The 24,213-nt window shown below is 42.7% G+C and overlaps 1 pseudogene; it reads right to left on the reverse strand.

Annotated features, from left to right (window-relative positions):
- Positions 1-4,540: 4,540 nt before the first annotated feature.
- Positions 4,541-18,280, reverse strand: LOC123450299 (annotated as a pseudogene).
- Between the last annotated feature and the right edge of the window lie 5,933 nt (positions 18,281-24,213).

Genomic DNA, 24,213 nt, shown 5'->3' on the forward strand with positions numbered 1-24,213 from the left:
CGCAGCTAAGTCTCCGAGTGCGATGTTTAGTGCACACTCAGAGAAAGTTAATACTTAGGCGATTCTGGATCGCAGCTAAGTCTCCGAGTGTGACGTTAAGTGCACACTCGGAGAAAGTTAATACTTAGGCGATGCTGGACCGCAGCTAAGTCCCCGAGTGTGACGTTAAGTGCACACTCGGAGAAAGTTAATACTTAGGCGATGCTGGACCGCAGCTAAGTCCCCGAGTGTGACGTTAAGTGCACACTCGGAGAAAGTTAATACTTAGGCGATGCTGGATCGCAGCTTAGTCCCCGAGTGTGACGTTAAGTGCACACTCGGAGAAAGTTAATACTTAGGCGATGCTGGACCGCAGCTAAGTCCCCGAGTGTGACGTTAAGTGCACACTCGGAGAAAGTTAATACTTAGGCGATGCTGGACCGCAGCTAAGGCCCCGAGTGTGACGTTAAGTGCACACTCGGAGAAAGTTAATACTTAGCGATGCTGGATCGCAGCTAAGTCTCCGAGTGTGACGTTAAGTGCACACTCGGAGAAAGTTAATACTTAGGCGATGCTGGAGCGCAGCTAAGTCCCCGAGTGTGACGTTAAGTGCACACTCGGAGAAAGTTAATACTTAGGTGATGCTGGACCGCAGCTAAGTCCCCGAGTGTGACGTTAAGTGCACACTCGGAGAAAGTTAATACTTAGGCGATGCTGGAGCGCAGCTAAGTCCCCGAGTGTGACGTTAAGTGCACACTCGGAGAAAGTTAATACTTAGGCGATGCTGGACCGCAGCTAAGTTCCCGAGTGTGACGTTAAGTGCACACTCGGAGAAAGTTAATACTTAGGCGATGCTGGATCACAGCTAAGTCTCCGAGTGTGACGTTAAGTGCACACTCGGAGAAAGTTAATGCTTAGGCGATGCTGGATCGCAGCTAAATCCCCGAGTGTGACGTTAAGTGCACACTCGGAGAAAGTTAATGCTTAGGCGATGCTCGATCGCAGCTAAGTCTCCGAGTGTGACGTTAAGTGCACACTCGGAGAAAGTTAATGCTTAGGCGATGCTGGATCGCAGCTAAGTCCCCGAGTGTGACGTTAAGTGCACACTCGGAGAAAGCGAATGCTTAGGCGATGTTGGATCGCAGCTAAGTCCCCGAATGTGATGTTAAGTGCACACTCGGAGAAAGTTAATACTTAGGCGATGCTGGATCGCAGCTAAGTCCCCGAGTGTGACGTTAAGTGCACACTCGGAGAAAGTTAATACTTAGGCGATGCTGGACCGCAACTAAGTCCCCGAGTGTGACGTTCACCCACTGGGTGTAGTCCCCGAGTGTTGCTTCCATCTCCCTCGCCGACTGTCTTGTGCTTGTTGCTTCGGATGCGGTCCTCTTCTTCGCCATTTGCGTAGCGAGCTGCTATCTCCATCATCTTGCTCATGGAGATGTCACCTGTTTGGCCGAACTTTAGGTACAGATCCCTGTACCGCACGCCTGCCTTGAAGGCGCAGACTGCTTGATGTTCGGTGACGTTCTCCACCGTGTGGTAGAGAGTCGTCCAACGCTGGATGAAGTCGCGCAGGGGCTCATTCTGCTTTTGGACGCAGTGCTGGAGCTCCACGAGGCCAGCAGGGCGTTTGCACGTCCCCTCGAAGGTCCTGATGAACACTCGGGTGAGATCTGCCCAGCTGTAGATGCTTGAGGGGGGCAACTGGTTCAGCCACGCTCGTGCCGAGCCATCAAGCATCAGAGGGAGGTGCTTCATGGCGACATGGTCGTCTCCTCCCCCGATCTGGACTGCCACTCGGTAATCGTCTAGCCACGTTTCTAGCTTGGACTCCCCTGTAAACTTGCTAAGTCCCGTCGCCAATCGGAAGTTGGGGGGAATGTCAGCCGAACGAATGGCTCGACTGAAACACTCGGGACCAGAAACCATGGTCCTGCTTCCACTCGGACGATCAATATCGTGACCGTCACGATGGGCTCGGCCCCTGTCGACCCGCCGCTGGGCGATACACCCTCTTGCGTCGGGTCTTGGGTTGTAAGTGCTGCCGAACGCCGATCATCATGATGTCGGGGCCCATAGGGCCCACCCCGCGGAGGAGTGCGTGAACGGCGACGATCTTCGGGATTTATGGAACGACTGCCTCCCCTGTGTCGCTGATGGGAACCAGGGCTATGAACTGACCGATGCGTATTTGTTCGGGATTTTCTATGAACTGACTGATGGGAACCAGGGCTATGAACCAAGGCTATTGTAGATCCTGTTGTGCGACTGGGAGACTGCCGAATTTTGCTGCTGCGCCATGTGCAACAGGGCGCGGATTTGTTCGATTCCCTTGCCAGCCTCTGAATCAGTCGGCTGAAGGGAATCGGCTATCTTGGCAGCCTAAACCAAGTTGAGGAGGGGTGTGCGGAACAACTCCATGTTGCTCCGCCGAGTGTGTCGACTGGCAGAACGGTGAGGCGAACGACGCGCGCCGGACGTTTCGCCGATCTCGTGCTCGTTCCGGCCAGCCTGACGGGCATCTTCATGGGAATTGGACATGTGTACTTCTGTTGTGGGCCCGCGACCCGCATACTCGGAAGGAAACTCAGTCGGAACTGAGTCTGAGTGCTGGGACAGCAGGGCAACCACAACGGACACGAGAACCGCCACTTGTGAAGACGCGTTCTGGCGCGCCTGGGCGTGTTGCACCCAACGCTGGAGCCGTGGACGGCGAGACCGCTTGCTGCGGCGCGTGACGGCGGTGCAGGTCGACACCGGAGCCGACTGTTGGAGAAGAAGAATGCCGCGGGCGCCGGCCCGGAAGTGCGTAGCCCCACGACGGGGAAGCGCCTCGACGTCGAGAGGAGCATCCCGAAGCCACGCCGAATCGTCGATGATGAAGGAGAGAGCGCCGAAGAAGATCTGGTGACCCATGCTCGAACCTCCACCGGACGACATGACGAAAGGAAGTAGTCGCAAACTCGTCGGATGTCGCTTAGATGCCTGCCCCACGGTGGGCGCCAACTGTCGTGGGTATAAGCCTGACAGTAGATGTGTAGGGTACAAAAAGGATGGGCAGAGCCTTAGCTACGGCGAGGTTGTATGAGTTCAGGCCCCTCTGCGGTGGAGGTAATAGCCCTACGTCTCAGTGCTCAGGGAGCTTGTTGTCGAGTGGAAATATGGAATACAATGAGTTGCTAACCCCTCTACCAGCGGGGGAGGGTGGCTTATATAGAGTGTGCTGCCCTCCACAACGGTTCTGGTACAGGGGTGGAGTAGTGGCGATTGAATGTGTACGTTACAGGTAACGTACGCCCTAAATGCTAATAAATGCACCTGGAAACGTACGACCGTTTCCCTCCAGGGGGGTTATGATGTACCGAGTGGTATTCAGTCGGTTAGCTTGATATCCTCCGAATGCTAGTCTCCGACTGGATGATCGAGGACCTGTTACCGACTGGATGATGGGGACTCCTTAATTCAGTCGGAGCTGACTAAGGGCCTTGTCCTTTGTGAGGCGTAGTCCTTGGGTAGGACCTACAGGGCAGGCCTATGACCCTACCCTAGGACTAAAACTCGATCACTGTCCAAATCGCATAACTATCTGTTGTTCTATCAATTGTCCAACAATAATTTGTTTACCACCATATGTTGCTTTCATGTGAGACGCCATTAGAAAACACTATGGACCCTGGGTATATTCACTTACAACTTCGAAAAACATATAATTTCCTCACTCTTATTATTTGTCTTTTATTTTATTTTGCTAGTCACAACTATCTACAATTATCTACAGACCTCATTTGCTTCCAAATAACGAGATCAAGGGGATTGACAACCCTCTTGCCCACGTTGGGTGCAAGTTGTTTGCTATTTTGTCTGCAGCCACTGAACGGGGTTGAAGATTGATATTCATATTGGTTCGATAAACCTTGGTTTCTTAATCGAGGAAAAGATTTAGATGCATTGTGCTGCAATTACCCATTCCTCTTCACGAAAAACCCATCGCTGATCACAAGTATGCACTACAAGAAATATGGCAACTTGTGACCTCCAATATTGGTCACTAATTGATCGTTAATTTCTAGTTTTGACCTTTTTACGATCAAAATGGGTTGGTCAAAAGTTGACCGTCTGTCATCAACTATAACGACCTTTATTCTGGCATGGTCGAAGACATTTACGACCAAATGAAAAGGTTGTTGGTTCTACCACTAATTGTTTTGGTCATTGGTGTCTGCCCACGCCACGTTGGATCCAACGTGGCGAGCTGGCGTGGCAAAGTTACGACCAATTCGATTGGTCGTTGATAAGAATCAGTCCGGTCCAATTCGGTGTATATATGGGCCAAGCCCACTAATTTAGCATATATATATATATATATATATATATATATATATATATATATACACCTGCCAAATTTTTTCAGTTACACGGGCCGAGCCCAACATTTTATCATTTTTATTTTCTAGACCATGGCCTTTTATTATCCATTTCTTTTTGGGCCTCGGCATTTTTTACACATTTCTATTTAATTTTCAGCCTTAATTCCTGCCATTATCTTTTGAGCCTCTTTTCAAAGCCCAAATAGATTTGAACCAATAGATATTTCAGCACCTTTTCCATTTGGACAATGCCTCTTGTTTTGTAGAATATAAATACATAATGAGCGAAAATTCAATACAACATATACTCTTTCAATCACTTTCAATCCAGGAATGCATTTCAATACAAGATATACTCTTGAGGTCGTCACCTCAAGAGTCCTCAGCTCCTCCTGGTACTGCACGACGAGGTGCTTCAGGCCTTGCACCTCATGGCTCCGCTCGTCGAACTCCTTCTGCCGCTCGTCTTGGATCTCCACCGCGCGCTTCAGGACCGCGTTCTACGACAAGACGGCCGTCTTCTGCTCCTTGAGCATCATACTCTCCTGTTTTCGTCAAGAAAAAATAGTATCTTGTCACGCATTATTGTTTCCTCCTTATTAATTCTAAGGCTATTTATTTCCTTCTTAAATATTTGATGGGTACCTGATGCAAGCTCTGCGCTGCTTCAGCTCCTGCACCCTCCAGTATGGACTTCATTAAGGCTTCAAGAGCTCTTGACACATGGGCCCGCGCATCGTCCATCTCAGAAACATTTGACGTCTCTCTCACAAAAAGATCGACACATTTAGGGCGAGTATTACTTACCTGATGGCTATCTGCGCCAGGTTGGTGTTTAGTAGTTGTGTCCACACCACTGCTGGCAACAATACCTGCTAACATAAGCAAAAATGGTGATCTCAATATCATTCCAAGTCTATGAAATTGAAAGAAATGTGGTAGGAAATAAATGAGATACGACAACTATGATGCTCAAGTAGTTAATACAGAGCAGTCATGCAGTATGTAATGCAAGAAATTGAGGGCTTGTGCTACTGGATAGTGGATAGACACATGTGAACTGTTATTCTAAATGTGGTACTCCCTTTGTTCCTAAATATAAGTCCTTTTAGAGATTACACCACGGACTACATACGGAGCAAAATGAGTGAATCTATAGTCTAAAGTATGTCTATATATATTCATATATAGTCTCTAGTGAAATCTCTTAAAAAACTTATATTTAGGAATGAAGGAAGTAGGAAATAAATAAGATACGGCTACTATGAAGCTCAAGTAGTTGATACAGAGCAGTCATGCACTATGTAATTCAAGAAATTGAGGGCATGTGCTACTTGATAGACACATGTGAACTGTTATTCTAAATTTCTAGCCAATGCAAAACATATAAGAGTGGCCAAGGGTGTGGTGATCTGAATCTACGGGTAGAAAATCACATACAGTGCAATGTGTACTCCATAAGTTCATATGACACAAATGGATCCACACATGTTATCTGTTTTGAATTTAAAACACGGACCTTGTAGAAATATAGAATAATAGAACAAAAGTAAATGCAACCTGCAGGGTTTCTAGATATATTACTGCTTTAAGTGGAAAATGAACCTTCAGCAGATGGCTGGACTGCTGTCGGCTCATTTCAAATGTGGAACCAGTGGCCGACTGGTTAGCCTGATTTGACTCCATGAGGTGCAGCTCCTTCAAACTCTTGATTGCGTCATCCAAATCATCTCCAGACGCTTCAAGGGCCCTCTCAAGTAGCTGAAATCATTTTGCGCAAGTATGACGAGCTATATGCACAGAAACAATAGCAAACATCTGCATGTTTAGTCAGTGGTACAGCGATCGAATCTCATAAAGTACAAAAGCAACTGAGCCCATAATAAGGATTCTAAGAGGAGGTGACCACGTCAGGTCCCTGGGGGCAGGAAAACCATGCAGGGCATCCTTTGCAGAGGCAAGCACACACCATGCAAGTCATTACCCGTCTATCGTTGTATTCCTAAGCATGTACTCCCTGTGTAAACTAATATAAGAGTGTTTCTTATATTAGTTTACGGAGAGAGTACTTATTATATACTCCTTCCGTTTCTAAATATAAGTCTTTTAAGAGATTTGACTAGTGGTCTACATACGAAGCAAAATGAATGAATCTATATTCTAAAGTATGTCTATATACATTCGTATGTAATTCATTAATGCAATTTTTAAAAAGACTTATATTTAGGAACGGAGGGAGTATATGTCATATGTATGAAACTGAAGTAGACGCAGCTAGTTTCCCTGTATCTGCACTTGTAAGCTTCCCAGGAATGCCACAATACTATACTTATCAGTCATAAAGAATTAATAGTCATATGCATTGTCAATTGCATTATTATTATTACTTTTCCTAACAAAGACCAATGCCTTTCCCCCTCAGACCGGGTTGGCGCTGGTCGAATCCAGAACCAATTTGTGTTCCTCTTCTCACCGCATGGGAGGGATGCCTTCCCCACTGTGTGACCCTCACTGATTGAATTCATTCAGATTGGGGCACTAGTGGGGACCGGGCCTTTAGCCCCGGCCCGTAAGGGGCTTTAGTCCCGGTTCAACAACCGGGAGTAAAGAGGCGGGACTAAAGGCCTAATCTTTAGTCCTGGCCCTGTTACAAGCCGGGACTAAAGGTGCTTCACGTAGGCGCCTCGTAGCGCCCCAGGGGCAGGACCTTTAGTCCCGGTTTGTTACACAGGTCGGGACTAAAGAGTTTCAGATTTTGCTTATTTTTGGGTATTTTTTGAATGAATTTATTTTTGGGTTTTAGGGTTTTAGGGTTTTGGTGTTCGGGAGATTAACGTGATGCCTCGTTTGGTGTTCGGGAATTAGTTTTCATACAATTTAAATAGAAATAATTATGCATATATATATAAGATTAACTTATCTTACAAGCGAGCATATATATACAATTATATGGAGATCTGAATTATCGGGACTAGAGCCCGTCTATTCGATTACATGGACGAACATCAGTAATGGCCCCTAGCTACACTAAATCGTCATTTGTCATCTATAGCTTCCGTCCTCAGAAATCCCGCAAGCTCCTCTGCAACAGCAATCGCGCGTTGCTCTGGTAGGACCTTCGTCCTCATGGCCGTGTGCTATATAAGAAGAGGAGATGAATATGAATATCAATCATGATAACAAAGAATGACGGGTAAAAATAGAGGTGTGAATGTTCATTGCTTACGTCGAATATGTGATCCTTGTACTCAGAGGTAAACGTGCGAATGGTCTCGCAAACATAGTATCCGCATAGATGTGTTCCCCGTGGCTGCTGGTCGCACTTTACGAGAATAGAATATATATAATCAAAATAATAATCTAGCATCATAAATGTATTGAAAATAGAAGTATATCATATTAGTACTTACCTGAGCCGCTCTAAAGGTCAGCTTCTCAGAAAAGTTACCGGGAGTCACGCACTTGAACCGCTTCCAAACCCTGCCCGACAAGGATAATGATTTGCTGAGTTTTTCATTAATTGATATATAAGAAAATCATCGAAAGAGACCGATAGAGCGCAAGAATGATTGAAATTACCCTTGGAGCATGTCCTGCAGGCTTTGGAACTATTCCAAGGGTCTCGATAATGGGTCAAATGCATCAACTCTTCCCTTATCAATTTGAATGTCCAACAGAATCCAATGGAAGCTGCACATGTATATATATATGTGTCAGTAACTTATCAATTACACTTATAAGTGAATGGACACAACAGAGTAAAGACCCTCACCTGAAGTTGTATGGAAACAGTATGTGGTCACAGAAATTTTGATCTGTTAGAAACCTTAGAAGGTTTTCCTCCGTCTCCTTGGTTTATCAGTTAGCGTCGCTATATGTATTTTATCTGGGTCAATAAACCCAATATTTAGGATGTTCTTACTTTTACAATCCAGAATCTTCATTCTACATAATAGAGTACAAGTTATATATAGACAATGAATTGAAATAACTAAACAAGTTATATGTAGACAACGAATTGAAAAACTTACAGACAATAGCAAGTCATAAGAGATTTGTCGAGGGCGTCGCCATTGTACATATGAAAGAGTTCATCAAAGTCGATATGGATTTCTTCGGGGCGGCCGTAGTACTCCCGTGGGACACTCAGCATGATCATCGTTCTCCCATTCTTTGATTCACTTAAGTACCATTGATGCAAGTAACGCATATTTGTTGGGAGATCATCTTTGCTGACCAAAGGCTCTCCCATGACAAACTGTGGCTTAGGGGCTACCACAGCCTTGGGTATCCTGTCGTCTTGGGAAGCCAGCAAATCTTCAACCAAGACACCACATTCAGCCGCCCACTCCTTTGCTATTTCAAAAGCTTGCCCCTGCACCGGAGAGGGAACATTCTCGGTTAACACCTTGAGGGGTGGGATCGACTGTTTGGCCTGTTGTCCAAGCTGAGGAACGTCTGATTTTTTCTTGCTTGTAGTTAAACTTGATTTGCTCCCACTTGCACTTGCACGTGATCTGCTCTTTTTCACTTCCTTCTGCAATGTGCGTGTATAGTCATCAGGCTTATGGTGTAAGTCATACTGTGATGGAACTGTCATGAAGTCTTTTGCCCATGCTATTTGCTTCTTGGTGTATTCCGAGCGGGGCTCGGGTTCCTTATTTTTCATCTGCGCATCATGATGTTCCTTTGCTATCCTGGCGTTTTCCTCGGGGGTACGATCATAAGGTCTGATAGGAAGATTAGCATGAGGTACCTTTGGGAGGGGTGACCGTTTGCGCTTTGGGGGGCTTCGTCACTTAGGAATCGTCGGCGGAGCGTTCTTGGTGGTACGCTTCCGCTTAGTATCCTGTGCGGGCGGTAGCGGAGATGGACGACCCAAGTCCGGCAGCGGTGATCGAGATGGACTCGTGTTGTGCTGGGCGACGTCATGTGGAGGGCTTGGAGGTAATGGCGGTGTAGGTGACCTGCGACAACTCGGAGGCGGTGTTGTCCTTGGGGCCGAGCGTGGAAGCTTGATGTAGTTCTTGTCCCATAGGATGACTCCACCCAGTACTTCTCCGAGTGTCCTCTCATCTTCGGGTCCAGCTATGTCGAGCTCCATATCATGAAACCCCGTCATGATTTCATCCACCCCGACTTTAGCAAAGCCAGCTGGAATCTCACGGCCATGCCAGCATGCATCAGGACCAGAAGGTAAAGCTTGTCCGATGGCCACCTTCATGGATACGTTCTTGAATTTCTGATGGAGTTCACATGATGTTGACTCCTTGGTTCCATCCACGGGGTAGCCAGGACCGCCCTCTATCATTCTTCGTGCATCGTCGGGCGGGGCCTCAGATTCAGCCACGCTGCTTTTCCGCTTAGATGGGGCGCCGGTAATATCAAGTGCAGGATCTTCCTGGCGCGCTACTCCTCTAAGCTCATCAATCTGCTTCTGTTGCTCGTTAATCCTGGCAAGCAACTGGTTGAACTTGTCATTCTCCTCATCCTGCTGCCGCTTCTTTGGTCTCTCTCGTCTTCTGTAAGTGTCTTGGTCTCTGGCAAACCCAATCCACCACGGGTAAGAAGGACCGAAGCCTCGCGTTTGTCCTCCATGTTCGTCATTGCCGAGGACCAGTGTGAGCAAATCTTTCTCTCTATCTGCAGTGAACTTTCTTTTTCCCTCCTTAATTTCTTTCACCATCCTTTTCCAATTCTTCCTGGGTATCCTAAGACCGTCACTTCAGATGAGGTCCCCTGTTTTTTCGTCGTACGACCCACCATGCGCAAGGAACCAATTTCTTGCTCTCAATTCCCACTCATCACGGAGTGGTTCAGGTACGATGCCTTTATCTAGCAGATCTTGCTCTTTCCTATCCCACTTTGGGATGGCAGTCTCATAGCCCCCTGGCCCCAGCTTGTGTGATATTTCTTCTTGTCGGCATTTATCTTGTTCTTTTCTGATAATGCCTGGGCATCTTCTGACTCCTTGTACTCTTGAAATGCCTTCCAGTGATTCGCCTGCTTGGCTAGATACCCTTCGAATACTGGCACTTTCTTTGTCTTCAGATAGTTTTTCCATAGCTTCTTCTTCCAGCTACGGAACAGTTCGGCCATCTTCTTTAGAGTCCACTGCTTGACTTTAGCCCTCAGTTTGTCTGCGGCATCTTCATTCTCACATTCTGGCAGGTTGAAATGTGACATGAGATCATTCCAAAGATTATCTTTGTACCTTTCGGCGACATAGTCACTATCGGCTGCCCCTTTGCGCTTGTTCCACTCCCGAACGCTGATCGGGACGTGATCCCTAACGAGAACTCCGCATTGCTTCTTGAATGTGTCAGCAGCATTCTTAGGAAGCTTGGGTTCGCCCGTAGGCAATATCACCTCAAAGGTGTAATGCGTCCGTGCATCCAACTTTCGAGTCGGGCCTCGTTTCGTAGCTTTGCTCGATGTGGAGGCCTAAGAGGGAGAAACATTCGTCAAATGAATGTATATGTATACAATATAGAGCTATCTCCAATATTTTTCACATATTACAAGTGATTGTCGAACTTCATATGTATACCTCGCCGGACTTTATTATTTCTTCACCGGCTTCTCCACCGGCTTCTCCATCAGTGGGGCTATCACCTTCTCCATCATTGGACCTATCTCCTGCCCCATCGGCTTCATCTTCGTGTCGCTCGACCTCCATTCCAACGTCGGGGTTTAGATATGACGACGGAGATTCAGCTGGTTCAACGTCGGGGCCGTCTTTGATTATATCTTCGAGAAGTTCTTCCTCTTCGAGGTTCCTGATATGTGGATCCATAGTTCTGCAAAAAACGGATTCTCTTAACCTTTGTACCAAAAAAGAATTATTCTATCAGGAACTCCGTTCCAAAACAACTTTAGTCCCGGGTCGTGGCTCCACCCGGGACTCCTAGATTTCTGCATAGTATTAAAACTAGGAGTACTTTTCCAATTTGAGCATTCAATAAGCAAAACCAAATCGTAAAATAAAGTAGTATTAAAATTAGCATGCATTCAATTATAAGAAAATACATCATCTCTTTTGTCCGTACATCGTCGAATATTATCACTAATACTCCTCGAATACTATCATACATATAGCATCACTGATACATCTAGAACCGTAGCGCCCGACGGGTATGGGCGCGGGTGGTGGACACCCAAAGAGAAGGAATCATCACAGGATCATAGCTCCAGTGAGATCCCCAAAGAACCTGCCAGGTATGCTCGAACCTGCCCTCCAACGCAACCATGTAGCGACGGACGTGCTCATCCTCCTCGCTGACACGGTGACGTACCACCTCCGCGGTGTCCGGAAGCCTCCGCACCCCCACTGGCCCACGCGACCGCCACCAAACAAGGATCGGGTCAACGACGGGTTGGCTCCTCACCAACCTACGCCCCCCGGAAGGTAGCACCTCCCAATACCAGCCGGGCGGATCCCAGTCCCGGATAGGGCCCCTCTGATCAAGCAGGTGTCCTCCGCCGAGTCGACGACGAGGATGCGGGTTAGGCATCGTAAAATGAACTAAAAAAATAAACTAGTTCTATTAAATTTCTAGCTAAAAATAAACTATTAACACTTAAGCATATACAATAGGAAAATTAAACTATTAACACTTCAGCATATACAATAGCAAAATCAAGCAATAATCTAAGAAACACTATTAACACTTAAGCATATACACTATACAATATTTCTTCTTCTTGTAACCCTAAACTAATTTTTCCTCTTCTTCTATTTGTCCTCTTCTTCTACTTCTCCTCTTCTTCGACTACTTCTCCTCTTCTCTTCTTCTACTTCTCCTCTCCTCCTCTTCTAATTTTTTCTCTTCTTCTACTTCTCCTCTTCTTCTATTTTTCCTCTTCTTCTCCTCTCCTCCTCTTCTTATTCTCTTTTTTCTTCTTTTCTTCTCCTCCTCTTCTTATTTTCCTTTTTCCTAATTCTAATTATTACTAACCCTAATAATCTAGCACAAACCTAATAACAATAGGAATTAAATGACAAGAAAAACCTTTTTCTTCTTTTCTTCCGTTTTTCTTCCTTTCTTCTCCTTTTTCTTCCTTTCTTCTCCTTTTTCTTATTTTCTTTTCCTTTTTCTTCTTTTCTTCTCCTTTTTCTTCTTTTCTTCTCGTTTTTCTTCTTTTCTTCTCCTCCTCACCGGCACGACAGCGGCGGTGGCGTCCCCGCCGGCGGGAGCCGGCGGCTCGTCCTTCGTACGTGTTCGGCATGGGGAGGAGGGGGTGGGGGGCTTACCGGAGTGGGAGGACGCCAGCGAGCAGGACGGCAGGGCGTCGACGACGGGGACAAGGGCGCGCGAGGAGGTCCGGCGCCGGCGAGCAGGACGGCAGGGCGACGGCGAGGAGGACGACAGGGCGACGGCGACGACGGGCAGCCTGGCGGCATCGAGGACTTCGTCCGTTGCCGCGCCAGGCAGGAGAGGCGAGCGAGAGGAAGAAGAGAACGAAATTGCGTTTGGATTTGGATTTTCGTCCGCGTCGTATATATAGTAGGATCTTTAGTCCCGGTTCGGGGCTCGAACCGGGACTAAAGACACCCTTTAGTCCCGGGTGCAGCCACGACCCGGGACTAAAGGCCCTTTTTCGGGAAGACCAGAAGGCGGGAAGCAGGGGCCTTTAGTGCCGGGTGGAGCCACGCACCGGGACTAAAGCCCCTCCTCGGCAGGCGGCAGGCGAGGGGCTTTAGTCCCGGGGCGTGGCTCCAACCGGGACTAAAGCCCCTCGGCTGCACGATAAGTTTAGTCCCACCTCGCCCAGCGAGGGGGACTAACACTTGTTTATAAGCCCCGTCGCAGCTACTCCATCGAGCTCCTCTCTAAAGCACGCTTACGGGCCTAAACACACTCAAAATTGAAACTATATTCGAAATTATGGAGAAAATCCAATCTGAAATCAAAGTGAGTTCACTTTGAATTTAGATTAAATTTTCTCTATGAATTCTCATATAGTTTCAATTTTTTTCTATTTTCAAAATTAATTATTTTGACTATCCAAACTATTAACTATTTTGTTATTTCAATTAAAAACAGTGTTTATTAAAATTCTTTTTGCATATTTGAGAATTTGACAAAACTATGAAAATGAAAAGTGTTTGAAATTGAATAAATAATTCAAAATTATTTTCTATTTTCAAAATTAATTATTTTGACTATCCAAACTATTATCTATTTTGTTATTTTCAATTAAAAACTATGTTTATTAAAAATTCTTTTTGCATATTTGAGAATTTGACAAAAGTATGATAATGAAAAGTGTTTGAAATTGAATAAATAATTCAAAACTATTTTCTATTTTCAAAAGTAATTATTTTGACTATCCAAACTATTAACTATTTTGTTATTTTCAATTAAAAACATTGTTTATTAAAATTCTTTTTGCATATTTGAGAATTTGACAAAACTATGAAAATGAAAAGTGTTTGAAATTGAATAAATAATTCAAAACTATTTTCTATTTTCAAAAGTAATTATTTTGACTATCCAAACTATTAACTATTTTTTTATTTTCAATTAAAAACTATGTTTATTAAAATTCTTTTCGCATATTTGAGAATTTGACAAAACTATGATAATGAAAAGTGTTTGAAATTGAATAAATAATGCAAAACTATTTTCTATTTTCAAAAGTAATTATTTTGACTATCCAAACTATTAACTATTTTGCTATTTTCAATTAAAAACTATGTTTATTAAAATTCTTTTTGCATATTTGAGAATTTGACAAAACTATGATAATGAAAAGTGTTTGAAATTGAAGAAATAATGCAAAACTATTTTCAATTTTCAAAAGTAATTATTTTGACTATCCAAACTATTAACTTATTTTTTTTGAGCTAGTTGACCCTGAAATTGAAAAGTACTACAAATGAACTATGAAAATGTTGAAAGTTGGCATGCCATCATCATTTCACCCACATAGCATGTGTTAAAAAGTTGAGAGGGCTACGACAAAAACTGGATGCACTTCGTGTACAAAACGGACAATCTCTCTCGAAGTATCAGGGTTTAGAACAAGAACTCATCTCTTACAAAGGGATTTCATTTTTTTGAACTTATTTGAACTCCATATTTTTTGTGTGTTCAAAATGCACCATTCAAAGGCACATCACAAAATTTCAACAATTTTTGACTTCATTTGGTATTCTTCGTGCATTTACTTATTTATTTTTTGAGCTAGTTAACCCTGAAATTGAAAAGCACTACAAATGAACTCTGAAAATGTTGAAAGTTGGCATGCTATCATCATTTCACCCACATAGCATGTGTTAAAAATTGAGAGGGCTACGACAAAAACTGGATGCACTTCGTGTACAAAACGGACAATCTCTCTCGAAGTATCAGGGTTTCGAACGAGAACTCATATCTTACAAAGGGATTTCATTTTTTTGAACTTATTTGATCTCCATACTTTTTGTGTGTTCAAAATGCACCATTCAAAGGCGCATCACAAAATTTCAACAATTTCTGACTTCATTTGGTATTCTTTGTGCATTTACTTATTTTTTTTGAGCTAGTTCACCCTGAAATTGAAAAACACTACAAATGAACTCTGAAAATGTTGAAAGTTGGCATGCTATCATCATTTCACCCACATAGCATGTGCGAGAAAGTTGAGAGGGTTACGTTAAAAACTGGATGCACTTCGTGTACAAAATGGACAATCTCTTTGGAAGTAGAAGTGACCCCCACAGTAAGAGACGACATTCTTCTTCTCTCATATATGGTGGACACTAGCTCACCTAATTTTTCAACCGTCGATGATGGTCTCTACTACTACTTCCCCTAGTGCATAACCAATATCTAGCACAAGGAGAAGAAGGAGAAACGACCCCCCACAGCAACAGTCGACATTCTTCTTCTCTCATGTATGGTGGACACTCCCTCACCTGATTTTTCGACCGTCAATGATGGTCGTTACTCCTTCTTCCCCTAGTGCATAACAAATATCTAGCACAAAGAGAAGAATGAGAAGCAACCCCCACAACAACAGTCGACATTCTTCTTCTCTCATGTATGGTGGACACTCCCTCACCTGATTTTTTGACCGTCGATGATGGTCGCTATTCCTTCTTTCCCTAATGCATAACAAATATCTAGCACAAGGAGAAGAAGGAAAAGCGACCCCCACAACAAAAGTGGTTCCGCGTCACGCCACGTGGTTCCGCTGCACGCCACGTTGTTCCGCTGCACGCCACGTGGGACTAATGGTCTTTCAGTTTTAAATGACTGTTTTTATCAAAAACAGGTCTGTTACAAAAGGGATTTCATTTTTTGAACTTATTTGAACTGAAGACTTTTTGTATATATATGTGGTCGAAATGCATGATACCATGAAGTTAGAAAGGGCTAAACCATTCAAAAGTAACAAATGAAGTTAGAAAGGGCTAAACCATTCAAATTTGGAAACTATAATGGCACAAACAGAAACTATACATATATAAATTGGTCCAAGCAGTACATGATACTAGTCCAAACAGTACATAATAATAGCTACCATAGATATATATACAAGTGTTCGACGTTGAGAACACTACTCGTCTGAATCGTCTGAATCAGAATGTCCACCTTCCTCGAGGTGACGCTGGCCATAGTTGACGACTCGAATCTTGCGGTACAACTCGTATGAAACGTATGCATCTTTTGCTGCATACTCAATGTTGATACGATCAAGTGGGGCCTTCTCCCAAAGTTTGTGCTGAGACTTTGGGAAACTGGTCTTCATATCACCATATTCCTCATCGATCAAGGCAACTGCCATATGAGCCATCGAAGTCCTGACATGTCGAAGCCTGAATACCGTTTGGAGATCAATGAGGCAACCAGTTGGTATCTCAATACCAAAGCTGTACCTCATCTTCAGCTTGTCGTTCCTTATGTCAACAGTAGCAAAAGTGATGCCGCTGCGAAGGAAGTCCATGAGTTCTGGACAATGCTTGTCACAACTGCAAAAGAAACAAATTAAAATGGAACAAATGTTACATACTGCTGCAATAAGGAAACATGTTTCACTACAACTAAAGAGAAAATTATCTTTAGGATTCAAATAGAACATATGCAATGGAACCTAGAGAGATCACTATAGCTATCCAATGGAACCTAAAGAGATCACTAGCTATATGGAATTTTCATGACTATGACATATCATATTGCTATCCAATGGAACCTAGAGAGATCACTAGATATATGCAATTTTCATAACCTTGGATCAAAGAACACCGCATAAAATTGTATCATTACAACTATGATTTCAATGGAACATATTGAACCAATCAGATTTTTCAGATTGTGGAACACTATTCCAATCAGATTGTGTCGCCTTCAACTAATCAAAATTGTTTCACTACAACTATTTGAAGTGAACCAACTATGATTCCAATGGAACATATTAAACACTAGTTGATTCTAATACGATTTTTTAGATTATGGAACACTATTCCAATCAGATTGTGTTCCCCTTCAACTAATCAAAATTGTTTCACAACAACTATTTGAAGGGAACCAACTATGATTCCAATGGAACATATTAAACACTAGTTGATTCTAATACGATTTTTCACATTATGGAACACTATTCCAATTAGATTGTGTTCCCCAACTAATCAAAATTGTTTCACTACAACTATTTGAAGGGAACCAACTATGATTGAAACAAATAAACTTACAATGTCATTATCTTGGATCGAAGAAAGCCTCAAAACTTACCTCGCCCATTGGAAGATCAAGACATGGTGTGCGAAGCATAGTTGGATGACGGCAACACCGCGTTTATCGGCCGTGTACTCCAGATCAAGCCCCAAGAACTTCTCATGATCCATTGCGGCGTCAAGCCATCGTTCCTTCAACTGTTCAAGAAAAAACGGCACCTCCCTGCTCTCGTTCGTGTACACGACATCGAGCATGGTCGTGCCATGTGCGAGGACCTTTTCAAAGCGAGTTGGCATGGTGGAAGAAGAGAAGGGAAGAAGAGAGGAGAAGAACAGAGAGGGAGAGCGAGAGAGAAGAAGAAACAGAGAAATGGTGACTCCTCTTCGGTTCGTGCTTTTCATCGCCCGAAACGACGCGGGATGCAAACCGTTTGGGCCTTTAGTCCCGGGTTGAGCCACCAACCGGGACTAAAGAGGTATACCAACGGTTTCCACCACTACGGCAGGCCACGTGTTAGGCCTTTAGTCCCGGGTTGAGCCACCAACCGGGACTAAAGGGGGATACGAACGGTTGCCACCGCCACTGCCCACCACGTAGCCCTTTAGTCCCGGTTTGGGACATGAACCGGGACTAAAGGCTCCTTACGGGCCGGGACTAAAGCTTCCAGGGAGGCATTGAGAATTGGGGCGACGTGGCCGGGCATTTAGTCCCGGCGCAGAGGCAGGCCGGGACTAAAGGGTCCTGGCCAAAGTCCCGTTTTCCACTAGTGGGGTTTACTTGCACAAATCCCCTTACAACGTCTGGCAAGGAGACGAGCACGCCTACACCTTTCGGGCGACATGTTGGGGTTCTAGCCTTGGGCTTCCAGGTGGCCGCCCGTAAACATGAAATCTAACAACAAGGGACGAAGCCGCGTCTTCTCTTGTGCCATTAATTAAAAAGTAAAAAAGTAAGGGGGCAATCCGCCAAAACGCTCCAGTGGCTAGGGTCGTGGCAGCCGCATCATCGCCTCTGCTCCGTTGCACTCGAGGGTTTGGGGCTCCTCAACGGTTGGTGGGTAACTGGGGCGGCGGCACCCGCATCCGTCGCATCCAGCTCGCACGGCCCACACGAGGAAACAGGGTTGCGGGGGAGGTAGGGCGGAGGCTCATCGGCGTCGGGAGAGAGGAGGACGGGGAGGCAGGTCGGGCAAGCGGCGGGGAGCCCGAAGCCGGGCTTCCGCACCACCAGTGTCCTCAGCGCCGCAGCCTCCCTCTCTGCCTCTGCCATCGTTGCTGATGCCATCACCTTGAGGATCTGACGGGAGGGAAAGAAAGATCGACACGAGGGGAGCGTGGGGGTGTGTTGCGCGCCAGCTAAAGCCACCTCACCCCACGGGAATCGGTTCCAGTGCGAGGGAGATGGAGGACGGCGCCGCCGACGTCGCTAGGGTTTGGACGAAGGGAATAAGAATGAGAGGTGTTGACCCAGGAGCGACATGAGCAGGACGAGGGGAGAGAGGGTGAGGGGGGTCAATGCTATCATCGGATCGAGGAGTATCCAATGGTGTTTAGGGTGGTCCGTGGGGTGATCCGTGGGAGACTCGTTCCTGCCTTGTGATTCATTGAAGATATGTGACATTGAAACTACTTTTAGTGTTGGAAATATAAGGAATTTTGTGAAGTATTTATCGAAAATATTTTACAAAATGACACCAAATCAGTTTTAAAAAATATCGTTTCATATTTAATGTACAGTTTACCAAATGACTGGGTGTCAAAAGTTTTTATCCACCTCTTGTGAAAAAGATAAATTTTCGTTGATTCAGCTGGAAGCGGGTCAAATTTGAACTACAGCTGCATTATAGTTTGCTCTTTATTTTTTCCAGAGATCATTTATAGGTACAAAAGTATCTATTTTATCAGAGAAACACCAAAAGTTTTCCAAGATTCAACCACTAGCTAGGAAAGGTCATACCCGTCGTTTTGACAGCATTTTGAAATGGGCACGAAAAATAAAAAAAAATAAAAAAATGGAAAACCTGCGCATTGTGTCATTATATGTGATAAAGTTACAAGGTAATATAATAAACTTGTAATATGAAAATTATTTTTAAAAATTGTTCTTTGAAATGAGCTATCATGTGTGCATATTCATGGCTTTCAAGCCAAATGATCAATCTTATGGCCACATTAATGGCATAGTTTGTTCAAATGATCTCATATTGTCCACAAGGGTGCATATTGGAATGGCAAACAATGTTGCCTAAGGAATTTTTCATTTTCGTTGGACGAAAAAATAATTTTTCATTTTTCGAGTTCCCAAAATAAGTTTTTTTTTGTGAAGGACCTACCATATATTTGTTGCAAAAATAAACCATATTAATTTTCTAAAATAGTAGTTCATATTTAATGTGCAAATGACCAAATGGTTGGTGTCAAAAGCTTTTATCCACCTCTAGTGAAAAAGACAAATTATAGTTGATTCAGTTGGACGTGGGTCAAATTTGAACTGCAGCTGTCTTACAGTTTGCTCTTTATTTTTGCCAAAGATCATTTATAGGTACACAAGTATTTTTTTAATCACAGACACACCGATTTTTTTTCCAATCTTCAACCACCAGCTAGGAACGGTCATACCGGCCGTTTTGACCGCATTTTGATATCGGCATGAAAAATTCAAAAAAATGAAAAACATTCGCATTGTGTCATTATATGTGACCAAGTTACGAGGAAAAATAATAAACTTGTAAACTACAATTATTTTTAAAAAGTGTTTTTAGAAATGAGCTACCATGTGTTAGGATTCATGGATTTCAAGCCAAATGATCAATCTTTTGGCCACATTCATGGCATAGTTTGTTCAAATGATCTAATATTGTGTGCAAGGGTGTATTGTGAAATGGCAAACAATGTTTCCTAATAAAGTTTTCATTTTGTTCGAACGAAAAATCCATTTTCCATTTTTCGAGTGCCCAAAATGAGTTGCAAAATTGGACCAAATATTTTTTATAAAATAGTAGGACATATTTAATGTGCAAATGACCAAATGGTTGGGTCTTAAAAGCTTTTATCTACGTGTAGTGAAAAAGACAAATTTTCACTGATTCAATTGGAAGCAGGTCAAATTTGAACTGCAGCTGCCTCATAGTTTGCTCTTTATTTTTGCCAAAAAATCATTTATAGGTACAGAAGTATTTGTTTAATGACAGAAACACCAAAAGTTTCCAATATTCAACCACTACTTAGGAAAGGTCATGCCCGCCGTTTTGACCGCATTTTGAAATTGGCATGAAAAATTCAAAAAATAAAAAAATTGGAGAACCTTCGCATTGTGTCATTATATCCGACCAAGTTATCTGGAAAAATAATAAACTAGTAATACAACAATTATTTTGAAAAATTGTTCTCAGAAATGAGCTACCATGTGTGATGATTCATGGCTTTCAAGCCAAATGATTTATCTTATAGCCACATTCATGGCATAGTTTGCTCAAATGATCTCATATTGTGCACAAGTGTGCATATTGGAATGACAAACAATGTTGCCTAACGAAGTTTTCATTTTCTTTGGATGGAAAATTCATTTTCCATTTTTCGAGTGCTGAAAATGAGTTTTTTGTGAAGGACCTACCATATATATATTGTTGCAAAATTGGACCAAGTAATTTTTCTAAAATATTAGGTTATATTTAATGTACAGTTGACTAAATGGTCGGGTGTCAAAAGCTTTGAGACACCACTCGTGAAAAATACAAATTTCCCACGATTCAGCACGAACCGGGTCAAATTTGAAATGCAGCTGCCTTATAGTTTGCTCATGATTTTTTCCAAAAATAATTTCTAGGTACATAAGTATCTATTTAATCAGATATACATGGTTTGGTGGTGATAGATTGAGGTTTGGACGATGGATGATGGCCCCAACTCCAGAGCGCGCAAACTCGCATGCGAGCCGCGCGGTCACCTCGTGACCTTGGCGTTGCCACATGTTCTGGGCGGCCTAGGCATGTTTGATGGATTGGGCACTCCCACAGTATGTGCTAGGAAGAAAAATACAACAAAACAATCTCATTAGGAGGCTGAACTAAGCTCAAACATGAATTAGCAGCCAAGTGTTTGATTATCGGTGGGGGAATGCACATTGACAATGGTCGTAAATTTTGGCTAAGGATGATAATCTACTACGGAGACTCTCGTGGTAAATTTTTAGCTCAAATGGATGATCCTAGGTGGCACTTGATTTGCAAAGTACCACACTGGGCAGAAATATGGATGTTGAAGCTGGGCTCAAATGAATGAATCTATTGAGCTAAAATTTGGTGGATGATGTTTATTTGGGCATAGGAAAGCACTATAAAATTTTAATACCATTTGGACATAACAAAGTGACACTTCCTTGAAAATTCTGTTTTGTGGACAAAAACTTTGGAAAATTATTAACGGGAATTGGAAAATTTAAATCAGCTCAAATTTGGAGGAGACTCATGATTTGATCAGATGGAAGATTTCGAAAAATCTCAAATCATTTGGATAGACCTAGCTAGTAGTTCCTTCACAAAGTTTCTCTCTAGATAGAAACTGTGGAAATTTGCTGAGGAAGATTTAATAGGAAAATGGAGCTGAATTTTGGTATGTGACAATGATTTGGATATGCAATAATTCCCAAATAGTTTGAGGGCAATAGGAGGGGTATATATAGCACTTGGTTTGCAATGTGCCAATCTCGACAAAAAATAGTAATTGAAACTCGGCTCACATAGATGATTCGATTGATCTGCAATTTGGGGGAGGATGGTAATTTGGGCACATTAAGGCACTCTAAAAATTTCATAAAATTTGGATAAATAAAAATTGTAGTTCCTTCACAATGCTCTCGAGTGAACACAGTACACTGAGAAAATATTGAGGGAAATTGGATAAATTAAATGAGCTAAAATTTGGTGGAGGGAGGTTCTATGGTCACTTACATGTCCTGCTAAATTTTCATCTCCTATAAAGCAATATAAAATGTAGTTGCTTCACAAACTGAAAATATTACCAGAACTAAAGATTGGATAATGAGCTCACATGAAATGTTAGATGGGGCTCAAATTTTGTGGAGAGATATGGTTCGTGCGTATAGAAGATGTGGCACAAAATCAACTCATTAGGATTTTCCTAGCTAGTACTTCCTTCACAAAGCTTCTAGCTGAACACAAACTTTGGAAATTTGCTTAGAAAGATTTACTAAGGAAATGGAGATGATTTTTTCATGAGGCAATGACTTGGATAGGGAAGAGTGCCCAAAATTTCTGAGGCCAATAAACAAAATATAAATAACACTTCCTTCACAAAGTGCTATTCTAAACATAATAGGAAAATGAATATTTCTGCATTATTTTTGAAATAGGGAAGGAAGGGTTTTGACATATTTGAGGAATATATGATCGCAAGAATTTATGAGAATTTTTGGAGAATTTTGGGAATGACAGAATAGTAGGTTGCTTCACAAACTAGGGCAAAAATTGACATATCGGCAAAACTGATGATGTGGCGCCTAGTCATAGCTATGACCATCTATATTGGTCGTAATTAGCTAGAAATTCGGTAGCGGACCAGGGCTATCTTCTTTACGACCATTTCTCGTAAGGAAATTACGACCTTTTTCGACCTAATTGGTCGTTATGGTTTGGGGTTGGAGCCTCCTGAACAGCTTACGACCAATTTGTCTCAAATGGTCATAGATTTACGACCATTTTAGTGAGGGTCACTCCCAAAAGGTCACTAGTTGACATATTTCTTGTAGTCATGAGGAAGGATTTTTGGTGTTCTTGCCGGGGAATATCATCACCAACTATCAAGTAACTTCACACAATTTATTATCCATTTGTTGTATTTTTTATTCTGTTATATTTTGCTTGCTTCAAAAAAATGGAAAAATACAAAAACACTTATCTTTGCTTTTTACTCCTTTGCCTCCTTAGCTCGTCACATTTTCTTGAAAGTTGTTATCTTGTGTGAGTTTGAAATTATTGATTCCTCCGCCTCAAGTGCGGAAGCCCTTGATTATCCAACTTCACCTTGCGATGAGAATTCTAAAAGAATTTTTGATGAAGTTCCTAATGAAAAACTTGATAATCTTGTGGATGATGATCCTTCTAAGGTAGAACCTATTGTGCAAACTAAGGAACTCTCCATAGGTAGTGCTAATATTATTGGAAAAGAGTGTGATTCAAGATTTTTTTCACTTGTGCAGGATAATTACCATTGATAGGAGGTTCTATTGTTGCTAGAACTACAAGTTATGCGGATTCTATATCTTTGCTTATAGTGCAATTAGAAAGACAATTTGTCCACATGCATCATTTCATTAAATGGTTGCGTCTAGAATTCTCTAAAATTCATGAAGCTTCTATCAAACGTCTAGCTACCATATTTCATGTTCAATAATTTAGTAATATTATGAAAGGGGCTATGTAACACCCTGATTTTTCAACCTTTTTCTTTTTAAAATAATTTGGAAGATCACTTGCAATTTGGTGGATTTTCAAATTCCCAAAGCAAGTTGGATTGTGAAGTCTCTGATTTCTTGTTTCAAACTACCCAAACCGTTTTGCTTCTTACTAAAACCTTTCTGAGATTTATTTCCAATATTTTATTCCTCCAAATAATTCTCTTTTTCTATTTTGGGAATTATAGCATCACTATGGGTTGTGAAGCAACCTATAGCTTCGATGAGCTTTAAGACCCAAAAAATTTACAGCATCTTCTCAATACCATACGATTTCAAAATATTCAAAAATATTTCTTTGTCCTGTGGAGAATTGTGGCTAGAATAATTATTTCTTTTCAAACCAGAATTGTCCATTTGTGAAGCAACCCCATGATTCCTGTTTTGGAAAATTCCCAATAAATTCCTATAGATGCTAGGGATCATATATAGTTCCAATATGTAAAAACTTCCCATGGTCCAATACAAATTTTGAGCAAAAACAATGGAGCTACAAATTTTTGGGCATGTGCGCACTACCAAATGACACTTCCCCACCAAATCTCAGTGAAAGCAAAGCTTGCAATTGTGTGCTAGGAGCTCATTTGTGTTCTGGACCAGAAAAATGGTTTTCAATGGAACTATATTCATTTGACCTTCAAACCTTGCCAACCTTTGCCAGCTTAGAGTCTTTTCTATGATAATCCTCCTAGACATCTTATCTTGCTCCAACCCCAACCCAGTTGAGCTCT

This window comes from Hordeum vulgare, chromosome 4H, assembly GCF_904849725.1.
Source record: "Hordeum vulgare subsp. vulgare chromosome 4H, MorexV3_pseudomolecules_assembly, whole genome shotgun sequence".
NCBI classification, from domain to species: Eukaryota; Viridiplantae; Streptophyta; class Magnoliopsida; order Poales; family Poaceae; genus Hordeum; species Hordeum vulgare.